General features: G+C 43.9%; 40 non-coding genes across 40 annotated transcripts; all 40 read left to right on the top strand.

Moving 5' to 3' along the window:
• Positions 1 to 8: 8 nt before the first annotated feature.
• On the top strand, positions 9 to 92 carry TRNAL-UAA (transfer RNA leucine (anticodon UAA)). The gene has a single exon. It is a non-coding gene; the product is annotated as a tRNA-Leu (tRNA).
• Positions 93 to 235: 143 nt separating this feature from the next.
• Positions 236 to 319, top strand: TRNAL-UAA (transfer RNA leucine (anticodon UAA)). Its single transcript has one exon. It is a non-coding gene; the product is annotated as a tRNA-Leu (tRNA).
• A 390-nt stretch (positions 320 to 709) lies between these two features.
• Positions 710 to 793, top strand: TRNAL-UAA (transfer RNA leucine (anticodon UAA)). Its single transcript has one exon. It is a non-coding gene; the product is annotated as a tRNA-Leu (tRNA).
• A 153-nt stretch (positions 794 to 946) lies between these two features.
• Positions 947 to 1,030, top strand: TRNAL-UAA (transfer RNA leucine (anticodon UAA)). The gene has a single exon. It is a non-coding gene; the product is annotated as a tRNA-Leu (tRNA).
• A 143-nt stretch (positions 1,031 to 1,173) lies between these two features.
• On the top strand, positions 1,174 to 1,257 carry TRNAL-UAA (transfer RNA leucine (anticodon UAA)). The gene has a single exon. It is a non-coding gene; the product is annotated as a tRNA-Leu (tRNA).
• A 153-nt stretch (positions 1,258 to 1,410) lies between these two features.
• TRNAL-UAA (transfer RNA leucine (anticodon UAA)) lies at positions 1,411 to 1,494 on the top strand. Its single transcript has one exon. It is a non-coding gene; the product is annotated as a tRNA-Leu (tRNA).
• Positions 1,495 to 1,637: 143 nt separating this feature from the next.
• On the top strand, positions 1,638 to 1,721 carry TRNAL-UAA (transfer RNA leucine (anticodon UAA)). The gene has a single exon. It is a non-coding gene; the product is annotated as a tRNA-Leu (tRNA).
• A 380-nt stretch (positions 1,722 to 2,101) lies between these two features.
• TRNAL-UAA (transfer RNA leucine (anticodon UAA)) lies at positions 2,102 to 2,185 on the top strand. Its single transcript has one exon. It is a non-coding gene; the product is annotated as a tRNA-Leu (tRNA).
• Positions 2,186 to 2,338: 153 nt separating this feature from the next.
• On the top strand, positions 2,339 to 2,422 carry TRNAL-UAA (transfer RNA leucine (anticodon UAA)). The gene has a single exon. It is a non-coding gene; the product is annotated as a tRNA-Leu (tRNA).
• Positions 2,423 to 2,565: 143 nt separating this feature from the next.
• On the top strand, positions 2,566 to 2,649 carry TRNAL-UAA (transfer RNA leucine (anticodon UAA)). Its single transcript has one exon. It is a non-coding gene; the product is annotated as a tRNA-Leu (tRNA).
• A 390-nt stretch (positions 2,650 to 3,039) lies between these two features.
• TRNAL-UAA (transfer RNA leucine (anticodon UAA)) lies at positions 3,040 to 3,123 on the top strand. Its single transcript has one exon. It is a non-coding gene; the product is annotated as a tRNA-Leu (tRNA).
• A 153-nt stretch (positions 3,124 to 3,276) lies between these two features.
• TRNAL-UAA (transfer RNA leucine (anticodon UAA)) lies at positions 3,277 to 3,360 on the top strand. The gene has a single exon. It is a non-coding gene; the product is annotated as a tRNA-Leu (tRNA).
• A 143-nt stretch (positions 3,361 to 3,503) lies between these two features.
• On the top strand, positions 3,504 to 3,587 carry TRNAL-UAA (transfer RNA leucine (anticodon UAA)). Its single transcript has one exon. It is a non-coding gene; the product is annotated as a tRNA-Leu (tRNA).
• Positions 3,588 to 3,740: 153 nt separating this feature from the next.
• TRNAL-UAA (transfer RNA leucine (anticodon UAA)) lies at positions 3,741 to 3,824 on the top strand. The gene has a single exon. It is a non-coding gene; the product is annotated as a tRNA-Leu (tRNA).
• A 143-nt stretch (positions 3,825 to 3,967) lies between these two features.
• Positions 3,968 to 4,051, top strand: TRNAL-UAA (transfer RNA leucine (anticodon UAA)). Its single transcript has one exon. It is a non-coding gene; the product is annotated as a tRNA-Leu (tRNA).
• Positions 4,052 to 4,431: 380 nt separating this feature from the next.
• Positions 4,432 to 4,515, top strand: TRNAL-UAA (transfer RNA leucine (anticodon UAA)). The gene has a single exon. It is a non-coding gene; the product is annotated as a tRNA-Leu (tRNA).
• Positions 4,516 to 4,668: 153 nt separating this feature from the next.
• TRNAL-UAA (transfer RNA leucine (anticodon UAA)) lies at positions 4,669 to 4,752 on the top strand. The gene has a single exon. It is a non-coding gene; the product is annotated as a tRNA-Leu (tRNA).
• A 143-nt stretch (positions 4,753 to 4,895) lies between these two features.
• Positions 4,896 to 4,979, top strand: TRNAL-UAA (transfer RNA leucine (anticodon UAA)). The gene has a single exon. It is a non-coding gene; the product is annotated as a tRNA-Leu (tRNA).
• A 390-nt stretch (positions 4,980 to 5,369) lies between these two features.
• TRNAL-UAA (transfer RNA leucine (anticodon UAA)) lies at positions 5,370 to 5,453 on the top strand. Its single transcript has one exon. It is a non-coding gene; the product is annotated as a tRNA-Leu (tRNA).
• Positions 5,454 to 5,606: 153 nt separating this feature from the next.
• Positions 5,607 to 5,690, top strand: TRNAL-UAA (transfer RNA leucine (anticodon UAA)). The gene has a single exon. It is a non-coding gene; the product is annotated as a tRNA-Leu (tRNA).
• Positions 5,691 to 5,833: 143 nt separating this feature from the next.
• Positions 5,834 to 5,917, top strand: TRNAL-UAA (transfer RNA leucine (anticodon UAA)). The gene has a single exon. It is a non-coding gene; the product is annotated as a tRNA-Leu (tRNA).
• Positions 5,918 to 6,307: 390 nt separating this feature from the next.
• TRNAL-UAA (transfer RNA leucine (anticodon UAA)) lies at positions 6,308 to 6,391 on the top strand. The gene has a single exon. It is a non-coding gene; the product is annotated as a tRNA-Leu (tRNA).
• Positions 6,392 to 6,544: 153 nt separating this feature from the next.
• TRNAL-UAA (transfer RNA leucine (anticodon UAA)) lies at positions 6,545 to 6,628 on the top strand. Its single transcript has one exon. It is a non-coding gene; the product is annotated as a tRNA-Leu (tRNA).
• Positions 6,629 to 6,771: 143 nt separating this feature from the next.
• On the top strand, positions 6,772 to 6,855 carry TRNAL-UAA (transfer RNA leucine (anticodon UAA)). The gene has a single exon. It is a non-coding gene; the product is annotated as a tRNA-Leu (tRNA).
• Positions 6,856 to 7,235: 380 nt separating this feature from the next.
• TRNAL-UAA (transfer RNA leucine (anticodon UAA)) lies at positions 7,236 to 7,319 on the top strand. The gene has a single exon. It is a non-coding gene; the product is annotated as a tRNA-Leu (tRNA).
• Positions 7,320 to 7,472: 153 nt separating this feature from the next.
• TRNAL-UAA (transfer RNA leucine (anticodon UAA)) lies at positions 7,473 to 7,556 on the top strand. The gene has a single exon. It is a non-coding gene; the product is annotated as a tRNA-Leu (tRNA).
• A 143-nt stretch (positions 7,557 to 7,699) lies between these two features.
• On the top strand, positions 7,700 to 7,783 carry TRNAL-UAA (transfer RNA leucine (anticodon UAA)). The gene has a single exon. It is a non-coding gene; the product is annotated as a tRNA-Leu (tRNA).
• Positions 7,784 to 8,172: 389 nt separating this feature from the next.
• TRNAL-UAA (transfer RNA leucine (anticodon UAA)) lies at positions 8,173 to 8,256 on the top strand. The gene has a single exon. It is a non-coding gene; the product is annotated as a tRNA-Leu (tRNA).
• Positions 8,257 to 8,409: 153 nt separating this feature from the next.
• On the top strand, positions 8,410 to 8,493 carry TRNAL-UAA (transfer RNA leucine (anticodon UAA)). The gene has a single exon. It is a non-coding gene; the product is annotated as a tRNA-Leu (tRNA).
• Positions 8,494 to 8,636: 143 nt separating this feature from the next.
• On the top strand, positions 8,637 to 8,720 carry TRNAL-UAA (transfer RNA leucine (anticodon UAA)). Its single transcript has one exon. It is a non-coding gene; the product is annotated as a tRNA-Leu (tRNA).
• A 389-nt stretch (positions 8,721 to 9,109) lies between these two features.
• Positions 9,110 to 9,193, top strand: TRNAL-UAA (transfer RNA leucine (anticodon UAA)). Its single transcript has one exon. It is a non-coding gene; the product is annotated as a tRNA-Leu (tRNA).
• Positions 9,194 to 9,820: 627 nt separating this feature from the next.
• On the top strand, positions 9,821 to 9,904 carry TRNAL-UAA (transfer RNA leucine (anticodon UAA)). The gene has a single exon. It is a non-coding gene; the product is annotated as a tRNA-Leu (tRNA).
• Positions 9,905 to 10,047: 143 nt separating this feature from the next.
• TRNAL-UAA (transfer RNA leucine (anticodon UAA)) lies at positions 10,048 to 10,131 on the top strand. Its single transcript has one exon. It is a non-coding gene; the product is annotated as a tRNA-Leu (tRNA).
• A 153-nt stretch (positions 10,132 to 10,284) lies between these two features.
• On the top strand, positions 10,285 to 10,368 carry TRNAL-UAA (transfer RNA leucine (anticodon UAA)). The gene has a single exon. It is a non-coding gene; the product is annotated as a tRNA-Leu (tRNA).
• Positions 10,369 to 10,511: 143 nt separating this feature from the next.
• TRNAL-UAA (transfer RNA leucine (anticodon UAA)) lies at positions 10,512 to 10,595 on the top strand. Its single transcript has one exon. It is a non-coding gene; the product is annotated as a tRNA-Leu (tRNA).
• Positions 10,596 to 10,984: 389 nt separating this feature from the next.
• TRNAL-UAA (transfer RNA leucine (anticodon UAA)) lies at positions 10,985 to 11,068 on the top strand. Its single transcript has one exon. It is a non-coding gene; the product is annotated as a tRNA-Leu (tRNA).
• Positions 11,069 to 11,694: 626 nt separating this feature from the next.
• TRNAL-UAA (transfer RNA leucine (anticodon UAA)) lies at positions 11,695 to 11,778 on the top strand. Its single transcript has one exon. It is a non-coding gene; the product is annotated as a tRNA-Leu (tRNA).
• Positions 11,779 to 11,921: 143 nt separating this feature from the next.
• TRNAL-UAA (transfer RNA leucine (anticodon UAA)) lies at positions 11,922 to 12,005 on the top strand. Its single transcript has one exon. It is a non-coding gene; the product is annotated as a tRNA-Leu (tRNA).
• A 153-nt stretch (positions 12,006 to 12,158) lies between these two features.
• Positions 12,159 to 12,242, top strand: TRNAL-UAA (transfer RNA leucine (anticodon UAA)). Its single transcript has one exon. It is a non-coding gene; the product is annotated as a tRNA-Leu (tRNA).
• Positions 12,243 to 12,385: 143 nt separating this feature from the next.
• Positions 12,386 to 12,469, top strand: TRNAL-UAA (transfer RNA leucine (anticodon UAA)). Its single transcript has one exon. It is a non-coding gene; the product is annotated as a tRNA-Leu (tRNA).
• The last annotated feature ends 399 nt before the right edge of the window (positions 12,470 to 12,868 follow it).

Raw genomic sequence — 12,868 nt, 5'->3', positions numbered from 1 at the left:
CAGAGCGTGTCAGGATGGCCGAGTGGTCTAAGGCGTCAGATTTAAGCTCTGATCCTCGTATGAGGGTGTGGGTTCGAACCCCACTTCTGACAACGAATTGTTTCATTTTAATATCATACTCAGGAAAGGGTTCTCTAGTTTGGCAACTAGGGAGGGACTTTATTCAGCATAGAACTTTGAGAGGTATTTCGGGGTTGTACTATAGCTTCATTTCAAGGAAAACAACTCAAAGCGTGTCAGGATGGCCGAGTGGTCTAAGGCGTCAGATTTAAGCTCTGATCCTCGTATGAGGGCGTGGGTTCGAACCCCACTTCTGACAACGAATTGTTTCATTTTAATAACATACATATCATACTAAGGAAAGGGTTCTCTAGTTTGGCAACTAGGGAGTGGCTTTATGGAGCATAGAACTCTGAGAGGTATTTCGGGGTTTTACTATAGCTTCATTTTAAAGGAAAACGACTCAGAGCGTGTCAGGATGGCCGAGTGGTCTAAGGCGTCAGATTTAAGCTCTGATCCTAGTATGAGGGCGTGGGTTCGAACCGCACTTCTGATAACGAGTTATTTCATTTTAATAAAATATATCTCATACTCCGGAAAGGGTTCTCTAGTATGGCAACTAGGGAGTGGCTTCATGGAGCATAGAACTCTAGGAGGTATTTCAGGGTTGTACTATAGCTTCATTTTCAAGGGAAACGTTTCAGAGCGTGTCAGGATGGCCGAGTGGTCTAAGGCGTCAGATTTAAGCTCTGATCCTCGTATGAGGGCGTGGGTTCGAACCCCACTTCTGACAACGAATTGTTTCATTTTAATAACATACATATCATACTCAGGAAAGGGTTCTCTAGTTTGGCAACTAGGGAGTGGCTTCATGGAGCATAGAACTCTGAGAGGTATTTCGGGGTTGTACTATAGCTTCATTTTGAAGGAAAACGTTTCAGAGCGTGTCAGGATGGCCGAGTGGTCTAGGGCGTCAGATTTAAGCTCTGATTCTCGTATGAGGGCGTGGGTTCGAACCCCACTTCTGACAACGAATTGTTTCATTTTAATATCATACTCAGGAAAGGGTTCTCTAGTTTGGCAACTAGGGAGGGACTTTATTCAGCATAGAACTTTGAGAGGTATTTCGGGGTTGTACTATAGCTTCATTTCAAGGAAAACAACTCAAAGCGTGTCAGGATGGCCGAGTGGTCAAAGGCGTCAGATTTAAGCTCTGATCCTCGTATGAGGGCGTGGGTTCGAACCCCACTTCTGACAACGAATTGTTTCATTTTAATAACATACATATCATACTCAGTAAAGGGTTCTCTAGTTTGGCAACTAGGGAGTGGCTTCATGGAGCATAGAACTCTGAGAGGTATCTCGGGGTTGTACTATAGCTTCATTTTGAAGGAAAACGTTTCAGAGCGTGTCAGGATGGCCGAGTGGTCTAGGGCGTCAGATTTAAGCTCTGATCCTCGTATGAGGGCGTGGGTTCGAACCCCACTTCTGACAACGAATTGTTTCATTTTAATATCATGCTCAGGAAAGGGTTCTCTAGTTTGGCAACTAGGGAGGGACTTTATTCAGCATAGAACTTTGAGAGGTATTTTGGGGTTGTACTATAGCTTCATTTCAAGGAAAACATCTCAAAGCGTGTCAGGATGGCCGAGTGGTCTAAGGCGTCAGATTTAAGCTCTGATCCTCGTATGAGGGCGTGGGTTCGAACCCCACTTCTGATAACGAGTTATTTCATTTTAATAAAATATATCTCATACTCCGGAAAGGGTTGTCTAGTATGGCAACTAGGGAGTGGCTTCATGGAGCATAGAACTCTTGGAGGTATTTCAGGGTTGTACTATAGCTTCATTTTCAAGGGAAACGTTTCAGAGCGAGTCAGGATGGCCTAGTGGTCTAGGGTGTCAGATTTAAGCTCTGATCCTCGTATGAGGGCGTGGATTCGAAACCCACTTCTGACAACGAATTGTTACATTTTAATATCATACTCAGGAAAGGGTTCTCTAGTTTGGCAACTAGGGAGGGACTTTATTCAGCATAGAACTTTGAGAGGTATTTCGGGGTTGTACTATAGCTTCATTTCAAGGAAAACAACTCTAAGCGTGTCAGGATGGCCGAGTGGTCAAAGGCGTCAGATTTAAGCTCTGATACTCGTATGAGGGCGTGGGTTCGAACCCCACTTCTGACAACGAATTGTTTCATTTTAATAACATACATATCATACTAAGGAAAGAGTTCTCTAGTTTGGCAAATAGGGAGTGGCGTTATGGAGCATAGAACTCTGAGAGGTATTTCGGGGTTGTACTATAGCTTCATTTTAAAGGAAAACGACTCAGAGCGTGTCAGGATGGCCGAGTGGTCTAAGGCGTCAGATTTAAGCTCTGATCCTCGTATGAGGGTGTGGGTTCGAACCCCACTTCTGACAACGAATTGTTTCATTTTAATATCATACTCAGGAAAGGGTTCTCTAGTTTGGCAACTAGGGAGGGACTTTATTCAGCATAGAACTTTGAGAGGTATTTCGGGGTTGTACTATAGCTTCATTTCAAGGAAAACAACTCAAAGCGTGTCAGGATGGCCGAGTGGTCTAAGGCGTCAGATTTAAGCTCTGATCCTCGTATGAGGGCGTGGGTTCGAACCCCACTTCTGACAACGAATTGTTTCATTTTAATAACATACATATCATACTAAGGAAAGGGTTCTCTAGTTTGGCAACTAGGGAGTGGCTTTATGGAGCATAGAACTCTGAGAGGTATTTCGGGGTTTTACTATAGCTTCATTTTAAAGGAAAACGACTCAGAGCGTGTCAGGATGGCCGAGTGGTCTAAGGCGTCAGATTTAAGCTCTGATCCTAGTATGAGGGCGTGGGTTCGAACCGCACTTCTGATAACGAGTTATTTCATTTTAATAAAATATATCTCATACTCCGGAAAGGGTTCTCTAGTATGGCAACTAGGGAGTGGCTTCATGGAGCATAGAACTCTAGGAGGTATTTCAGGGTTGTACTATAGCTTCATTTTCAATGGAAACGTTTCAGAGCGTGTCAGGATGGCCGAGTGGTCTAAGGCGTCAGATTTAAGCTCTGATCCTCGTATGAGGGCGTGGGTTCGAACCCCACTTCTGACAACGAATTGTTTCATTTTAATAACATACATATCATACTCAGGAAAGGGTTCTCTAGTTTGGCAACTAGGGAGTGGCTTCATGGAGCATAGAACTCTGAGAGGTATTTCGGGGTTGTACTATAGCTTCATTTTGAAGGAAAACGTTTCAGAGCGTGTCAGGATGGCCGAGTGGTCTAGGGCGTCAGATTTAAGCTCTGATTCTCGTATGAGGGCGTGGGTTCGAACCCCACTTCTGACAACGAATTGTTTCATTTTAATATCATACTCAGGAAAGGGTTCTCTAGTTTGGCAACTAGGGAGGGACTTTATTCAGCATAGAACTTTGAGAGGTATTTCGGGGTTGTACTATAGCTTCATTTCAAGGAAAACAACTCAAAGCGTGTCAGGATGGCCGAGTGGTCAAAGGCGTCAGATTTAAGCTCTGATCCTCGTATGAGGGCGTGGGTTCGAACCCCACTTCTGACAACGAATTGTTTCATTTTAATAACATACATATCATACTCAGTAAAGGGTTCTCTAGTTTGGCAACTAGGGAGTGGCTTCATGGAGCATAGAACTCTGAGAGGTATCTCGGGGTTGTACTATAGCTTCATTTTGAAGGAAAACGTTTCAGAGCGTGTCAGGATGGCCGAGTGGTCTAGGGCGTCAGATTTAAGCTCTGATCCTCGTATGAGGGCGTGGGTTCGAACCCCACTTCTGACAACGAATTGTTTCATTTTAATATCATGCTCAGGAAAGGGTTCTCTAGTTTGGCAACTAGGGAGGGACTTTATTCAGCATAGAACTTTGAGAGGTATTTTGGGGTTGTACTATAGCTTCATTTCAAGGAAAACATCTCAAAGCGTGTCAGGATGGCCGAGTGGTCTAAGGCGTCAGATTTAAGCTCTGATCCTCGTATGAGGGCGTGGGTTCGAACCCCACTTCTGATAACGAGTTATTTCATTTTAATAAAATATATCTCATACTCCGGAAAGGGTTGTCTAGTATGGCAACTAGGGAGTGGCTTCATGGAGCATAGAACTCTTGGAGGTATTTCAGGGTTGTACTATAGCTTCATTTTCAAGGGAAACGTTTCAGAGCGAGTCAGGATGGCCTAGTGGTCTAGGGTGTCAGATTTAAGCTCTGATCCTCGTATGAGGGCGTGGATTCGAAACCCACTTCTGACAACGAATTGTTACATTTTAATATCATACTCAGGAAAGGGTTCTCTAGTTTGGCAACTAGGGAGGGACTTTATTCAGCATAGAACTTTGAGAGGTATTTCGGGGTTGTACTATAGCTTCATTTCAAGGAAAACAACTCTAAGCGTGTCAGGATGGCCGAGTGGTCAAAGGCGTCAGATTTAAGCTCTGATCCTCGTATGAGGGCGTGGGTTCGAACCCCACTTCTGACAACGAATTGTTTCATTTTAATAACATACATATCATACTAAGGAAAGAGTTCTCTAGTTTGGCAAATAGGGAGTGGCGTTATGGAGCATAGAACTCTGAGAGGTATTTCGGGGTTGTACTATAGCTTCATTTTAAAGGAAAACGACTCAGAGCGTGTCAGGATGGCCGAGTGGTCTAAGGCGTCAGATTTAAGCTCTGATCCTCGTATGAGGGCGTGGGTTCGAACCCCACTTCTGACAACGAATTGTTTCATTTTAATATCATACTCAGGAAAGGGTTCTCTAGTTTGGCAACTAGGGAGGGACTTTATTCAGCATAGAACTTTGAGAGGTATTTCGGGGTTGTACTATAGCTTCATTTCAAGGAAAACAACTCAAAGCGTGTCAGGATGGCCGAGTGGTCTAAGGCGTCAGATTTAAGCTCTGATCCTCGTATGAGGGGGTGGGTTCGAACCCCACTTCTGACAATGAATTGTTTCATTTTAATAACATACATATCATACTAAGGAAAGGGTTCTCTAGTTTGGCAACTAGGGAGTGGCTTCATGGAGCATAGAACTCTGAGAGGTATTTCGGGGTTGTACTATAGCTTCATTTTAAAGGAAAACGTTTCAGAGCGTGTCAGGATGGCCGAGTGGTCAAAGGCGTCAGATTTAAGCTCTGATCCTCGTATGAGGGCGTGGGTTCGAACCGCACTTCTGATAACGAGTTATTTCATTTTAATAAAATATATCTCATACTCCGGAAAGGGTTCTCTAGTATGGCAACTAGGGAGTGGCTTCATGGAGCACAGAACTCTTGGAGGTATTTCAGGGTTGTACTATAGCTTCATTTTCAAGGGAAACGTTTCAGAGCGTGTCAGGATGGCCGAGTGGTCTAAGGCGTCAGATTTAAGCTCTGATCCTCGTATGAGGGCGTGGGTTCGAACCCCACTTCTGACAACGAATTGTTTCATTTTAATAACATACATATCATACTCAGGAAAGGGTTCTCTAGTTTGGCAACTAGGGAGTGGCTTCATGGAGCATAGAACTCTGAGAGGTATTTCGGGGTTGTACTATAGCTTCATTTTGAAGGAAAACGTTTCAGAGCGTGTCAGGATGGCCGAGTGGTCAAAGGCGTCAAATTTAAGCTCTGATCCTCGTATGAGGGCGTGGGTTCGAACCCCACTTCTGACAACGAATTGTTTCATTTTAATATCATACTCAGGAAAGGGTTCTCTAGTTTGGCAACTAGGGAGGGACTTTATTCAGCATAGAACTTTGAGAGGTATTTCGGGGTTGTACTATAGCTTCATTTCAAGGAAAACAACTCAAAGCGTGTCAGGATGGCCGAGTGGTCAAAGGCGTCAGATTTAAGCTCTGATCCTCGTATGAGGGCGTGGGTTCGAACCCCACTTCTGACAACGAATTGTTTCATTTTAATAACATACATATCATACTCAGTAAAGGGTTCTCTAGTTTGGCAACTAGGGAGTGGCTTCATGGAGCATAGAACTTTGAGAGGTATTTCGGGGTTGTACTATAGCTTCATTTTGAAGGAAAACGTTTCAGAGCGTGTCAGGATGGCCGAGTGGTCTAAGGCGTCAGATTTAAGCTCTGATCCTCGTATGAGGGCGTGGGTTCGAACCGCACTTCTGATAACGATTTATTTCATTTTAATAAAATATATCTCATACTCCGGAAAGGGTTCTCTAGTATGGCAACTAGGGAGTAACTTCATGGAGCATAGAACTCTTGGAGGTATTTCAGGGTTGTACTATAGCTTCATTTTCAAGGGAAACGTTTCAGAGCGTGTCAGGATGGCCGAGTGGTCTAGGGCGTCAGATTTAAGCTCTGATCCTCGTATGAGGGCGTGGGTTCGAACCCCACTTCTGACAACGAATTGTTTCATTTTAATAACATACATATCATACTCAGGAAAGGGTTCTCTAGTTTGGCAACTAGGGAGTGGCTTCATGGAGCATAGAACTCTGAGAGGTATTTCGGGGTTGTACTATAGCATCATTTTCAAGGAAAACGTTTCATAGCGTGTCAGGATGGCCGAGTGGTCTAGGGCGTCAGATTTAAGCTCTGATCCTCGTATGAGGGCGTGGGTTCGAACCCCACTTCTGACAACGAATTGTTTCATTTTAATATCATACTCAGGAAAGGGTTCTCTAGTTTGGCAACTAGGGAGGGACTTTATTCAGCATAGAACTTTGAGAGGTATTTCGGGGTTGTACTATAGCTTCATTTCAAGGAAAACAACTCAAAGCGTGTCAGGATGGCCGAGTGGTCTAAGGCGTCAGATTTAAGCTCTGATCCTCGTATGAGGGCGTGGGTTCGAACCCCACTTCTGATAACGAGTTATTTCATTTTAATAAAATATATCTCATACTCCGGAAAGGGTTCTCTAGTATGGCAACTAGGGAGTGGCTTCATGGAGCATAGAACTCTTGGAGGTATTTCAGGGTTGTACTATAGCTTCATTTTCAAGGGAAACTTTTCAGAGCGTGTCAGGATGGCCGAGTGGTCTAGGGCGTCAGATTTAAGCTCTGATCCTCGTATGAGGGCGTGGATTCGAAACCCACTTCTGACAACGAATTGTTTCATTTTAATATCATACTCAGGAAAGGGTTCTCTAGTTTGGCAACTAGGGAGGGACTTTATTCAGCATAGAACTTTGAGAGGTATTTCGGGGTTGTACTATAGCTTCATTTCAAGGAAAACAACTCAAAGCGTGTCAGGATGGCCGAGTGGTCAAAGGCGTCAGATTTAAGCTCTGATCCTCGTATGAGGGCGTGGGTTCGAACCCCACTTCTGACAACGAATTGTTTCATTTTAATAACATACATATCATACTAAGGAAAGGGTTCTCTAGTTTGGCAACTAGGGAGTGGCTTTATGGAGCATAGAACTCTGAGAGGTATTTCGGGGTTGTACTATAGCTTCATTTTAAAGGAAAACGACTCAGAGCGTGTCAGGATGGCCGAGTGGTCTAAGGCGTCAGATATAAGCTCTGATCCTCGTATGAGGGCGTGGGTTCGAACCCCACTTCTGACAACGAATTGTTTCATTTTAATATCATACTCAGTAAAGGGTTCTCTAGTTTGGCAACTAGGGAGGGACTTTATTCAGCATAGAACTTTGAGAGGTATTTCGGGGTTGTACTATAGCTTCATTTCAAGGAAAACAACTCACAGCGTGTCAGGATGGCCGAGTGGTCTAAGGCCTCAGATTTAAGCTCTGATCCTCGTATGAGGGCGTGGGTTCGAACCCCACTTCTGACAACGAATTGTTTCATTTTAATAACATACATATCATACTAAGGAAAGGGTTCTCTAGTTTGGCAACTAGGGAGTGGCTTTATGGAGCATAGAACTCTGAGAGGTATTTCGGGGTTGTACTATAGCTTCATTTTAAAGGAAAACGACTCAGAGCGTGTCAGGATGGCCGAGTGGTCTAAGGCGTCAGATTTAAGCTCTGATCCTAGTATGAGGGCGTGGGTTCGAACCGCACTTCTGATAACGAGTTATTTCATTTTAATAAAATATATCTCATACTCCGGAAAGGGTTCTCTAGTATGGCAACTAGGGAGGGACTTTATTCAGCATAGAACTTTGAGAGGTATTTCGGGGTTGTACTATAGCTTCATTTCAAGGAAAACAACTCAAAGCGTGTCAGGATGGCCGAGTGGTCAAAGGCGTCAGATTTAAGCTCTGATCCTCGTATGAGGGCGTGGGTTCGAACCCCACTTCTGACAACGAATTGTTTCATTTTAATAACATACATATCATACTAAGGAAAGGGTTCTCTAGTTTGGCAACTAGGGAGTGGCTTTATGGAGCATAGAACTCTGAGAGGTATTTCGGGGTTGTACTATAGCTTCATTTTAAAGGAAAACGACTCAGAGCGCGTCAGGATGGCCGAGTGGTCTAAGGCGTCAGATTTAAGCTCTGATCCTAGTATGAGGGCGTGGGTTCGAACCCCACTTCTGACAACGAATTGTTTCATTTTAATATCATACTCAGTAAAGGGTTCTCTAGTTTGGCAACTAGGGAGGGACTTTATTCAGCATAGAACTTTGAGAGGTATTTCGGGGTTGTACTATAGCTTCATTTCAAGGAAAACAACTCAAAGCGTGTCAGGATGGCCGAGTGGTCTAAGGCCTCAGATTTAAGCTCTGATCCTCGTATGAGGGCGTGGGTTCGAACCCCACTTCTGACAACGAATTGTTTCATTTTAATAACATACATATCATACTAAGGAAAGGGTTCTCTAGTTTGGCAACTAGGGAGTGGCTTTATGGAGCATAGAACTCTGAGAGGTATTTCGGGGTTGTACTATAGCTTCATTTTAAAGGAAAACGACTCAGAGCGTGTCAGGATGGCCGAGTGGTCTAAGGCGTCAGATTTAAGCTCTGATCCTAGTATGAGGGCGTGGGTTCGAACCGCACTTCTGATAACGAGTTATTTCATTTTAATAAAATATATCTCATACTCCGGAAAGGGTTCTCTAGTATGGCAACTAGGGAGGGACTTTATTCAGCATAGAACTTTGAGAGGTATTTCGGGGTTGTACTATAGCTTCATTTCAAGGAAAACAACTCAAAGCGTGTCAGGATGGCCGAGTGGTCAAAGGCGTCAGATTTAAGCTCTGATCCTCGTATGAGGGCGTGGGTTCGAACCCCACTTCTGACAACGAATTGTTTCATTTTAATAACATACATATCATACTAAGGAAAGGGTTCTCTAGTTTGGCAACTAGGGAGTGGCTTTATGGAGCATAGAACTCTGAGAGGTATTTCGGGGTTGTACTATAGCTTCATTTTAAAGGAAAACGACTCAGAGCGCGTCAGGATGGCCGAGTGGTCTAAGGCGTCAGATTTAAGCTCTGATCCTAGTATGAGGGCGTGGGTTCGAACCGCACTTCTGATAACGAGTTATTTCATTTTAATAAAATATATCTCATACTCCGGAAAGGGTTCTCTAGTATGGCAACTAAGGAGTGGCTTCATGGAGCATAGAACTCTTGGAGGTATTTCAGGGTTGTACTATAGCTTCATTTTCAAGGGAAACGTTTCAGAGCGTGTCAGGATGGCCGAGTGGTCTAAGGCGTCAGATTTAAGCTCTGATCCTCGTATGAGGGCGTGGGTTCGAACTTCACTTCTGACAACGAATTGTTTCATTTTAATAACATACATATCATACTCAGGAAAGGGTTCTCTAGTTTGGCAACTAGGGAGTGGCTTCATGGAGCATAGAACTCTGAGAGGTATTTCGGGGTTGTACTATAGCTTCATTTTCAAGGAAAACGTTTCAGAGCGTGTCAGGATGGCCGAGTGGTCTAGGGCGTCAGATTTAAGCTCTGATCCTCGTATGAGGGCGTGGGTTCGAACCCCACTTCTGACAACGAATTGTTTCATTTTAATATCATACTCAGGAAAGGGTTCTCTAGTTTGGCAACTAGGGAGGGACTTTATTCAGCATAGAACTTTGAGAGGTATTTCGGGGTTGTACTATAGCTTCATTTCAAGGAAAACAACTCAAAGCGTGTCAGGATGGCCGAGTGGTCAAAGGCGTCAGATTTAAGCTCTGATCCTCGTATGAGGGCGTGGGTTCGAACCCCACTTCTGACAACGAATTGTTTCATTTTAATAACATACATATCATACTAAGGAAAGGGTTCTCTAGTTTGGCAACTAGGGAGTAGCTTTATGGAGCATAGAACTCTGAGAGGTATTTCGGGGTTGTACTATAGCTTCATTTTAAAGGAAAACGACTCAGAGCGTGTCAGGATGGCCGAGTGGTCTAAGGCGTCAGATTTAAGCTCTGATCCTCGTATGAGGGCGTGGGTTCGAACCCCACTTCTGACAACGAATTGTTTCATTTTAATATCATACTCAGGAAAGGGTTCTCTAGTTTGGCAACTAGGGAGGGACTTTATTCAGCATAGAACTTTGAGAGGTATTTCGGGGTTGTACTATAGCTTCATTTCAAGGAAAACAACTCAAAGCGTGTCAGGATGGCCGAGTGGTCTAAGGCCTCAGATTTAAGCTCTGATCCTCGTATGAGGGCGTGGGTTCGAACCCCACTTCTGACAACGAATTGTTTCATTTTAATAACATACATATCATACTAAGGAAAGGGTTCTCTAGTTTGGCAACTAGGGAGTGGCTTTATGGAGCATAGAACTCTGAGAGGTATTTCGGGGTTGTACTATAGCTTCATTTTAAAGGAAAACGACTCAGAGCGTGTCAGGATGGCCGAGTGGTCTAAGGCGTCAGATTTAAGCTCTGATCCTAGTATGAGGGCGTGGGTTCGAACCGCACTTCTGATAACGAGTTATTTCATTTTAATAAAATATATCTCATACTCCGGAAAGGGTTCTCTAGTATGGCAACTAGGGAGGGACTTTATTCAGCATAGAACTTTGAGAGGTATTTCGGGGTTGTACTATAGCTTCATTTCAAGGAAAACAACTCAAAGCGTGTCAGGATGGCCGAGTGGTCAAAGGCGTCAGATTTAAGCTCTGATCCTCGTATGAGGGCGTGGGTTCGAACCCCACTTCTGACAACGAATTGTTTCATTTTAATAACATACATATCATACTAAGGAAAGGGTTCTCTAGTTTGGCAACTAGGGAGTGGCTTTATGGAGCATAGAACTCTGAGAGGTATTTCGGGGTTGTACTATAGCTTCATTTTAAAGGAAAACGACTCAGAGCGCGTCAGGATGGCCGAGTGGTCTAAGGCGTCAGATTTAAGCTCTGATCCTAGTATGAGGGCGTGGGTTCGAACCGCACTTCTGATAACGAGTTATTTCATTTTAATAAAATATATCTCATACTCCGGAAAGGGTTCTCTAGTATGGCAACTAAGGAGTGGCTTCATGGAGCATAGAACTCTTGGAGGTATTTCAGGGTTGTACTATAGCTTCGTTTCAAGGGAAACGTTTCAGAGCGTGTCAGGATGGCCGAGTGGTCTAAGGCGTCAGATTTAAGCTCTGATCCTCGTATGAGGGCGTGGGTTCGAACTTCACTTCTGACAACGAATTGTTTCATTTTAATAACATACATATCATACTCAGGAAAGGGTTCTCTAGTTTGGCAACTAGGGAGTGGCTTCATGGAGCATAGAACTCTGAGAGGTATTTCGGGGTTGTACTATAGCTTCATTTTCAAGGAAAACGTTTCAGAGCGTGTCAGGATGGCCGAGTGGTCTAGGGCGTCAGATTTAAGCTCTGATCCTCGTATGAGGGCGTGGGTTCGAACCCCACTTCTGACAACGAATTGTTTCATTTTAATATCATACTCAGGAAAGGGTTCTCTAGTTTGGCAACTAGGGAGGGACTTTATTCAGCATAGAACTTTGAGAGGTATTTCGGGGTTGTACTATAGCTTCATTTCAAGGAAAACAACTCAAATCGTGTCAGGATGGCCGAGTGGTCAAAGGCGTCAGATTTAAGCTCTGATCCTCGTATGAGGGCGTGGGTTCGAACCCCACTTCTGACAACGAATTGTTTCATTTTAATAACATACATATCATACTAAGGAAAGGGTTCTCTAGTTTGGCAACTAGGGAGTAGCTTTATGGAGCATAGAACTCTGAGAGGTATTTCGGGGTTGTACTATAGCTTCATTTTAAAGGAAAACGACTCAGAGCGCGTCAGGATGGCCGAGTGGTCTAAGGCGTCAGATTTAAGCTCTGATCCTAGTATGAGGGCGTGGGTTCGAACCCCACTTCTGACAACGAATTGTTTCATTTTAATATCATACTCAGGAAAGGGTTCTCTAGTTTGGCAACTAGGGAGGGACTTTATTCAGCATAGAACTTTGAGAGGTATTTCGGGGTTGTACTATAGCTTCATTTCAAGGAAAACAACTCAAAGCGTGTCAGGATGGCCGAGTGGTCTAAGGCGTCAGATTTAAGCTCTGATCCTCGTATGAGGGCGTGGGTTCGAACCCCACTTCTGACAACGAATTGTTTCATTTTAATAACATACTCAGGAAAGGGTTCTCTAGTTTGGCAACTAGGGAGTGGCTTTATGGAGCATAGAACTCTGAGAGGTATTTCGGGGTTGTACTATAGCTTCATTTTAAAGGAAAACGACTCAGAGCGCGTCAGGATGGCCGAGTGGTCTAAGGCGTCAGATTTAAGCTCTGATCCTAGTATGAGGGCGTGGGTTCGAACCGCACTTCTGATAACGAGTTATTTCATTTTAATAAAATATATCTCATACTCCGGAAAGGGTTCTCTAGTATGGCAACTAAGGAGTGGCTTCATGGAGCATAGAACTCTTGGAGGTATTTCAGGGTTGTACTATAGCTTCATTTTCAAGGGAAACGTTTCAGAGCGTGTCAGGATGGCCGAGTGG

Source organism: Phalangium opilio, unplaced genomic scaffold (assembly GCF_054372755.1).
Source record: "Phalangium opilio isolate 3A_F unplaced genomic scaffold, DU_Popi_V2 ptg000043l_1, whole genome shotgun sequence".
Taxonomy (NCBI): Eukaryota; Metazoa; Arthropoda; class Arachnida; order Opiliones; family Phalangiidae; genus Phalangium; species Phalangium opilio.
Note: the sequence above shows the minus strand (reverse complement) of the source record. Positions and strands in the feature narration are given on the sequence as shown.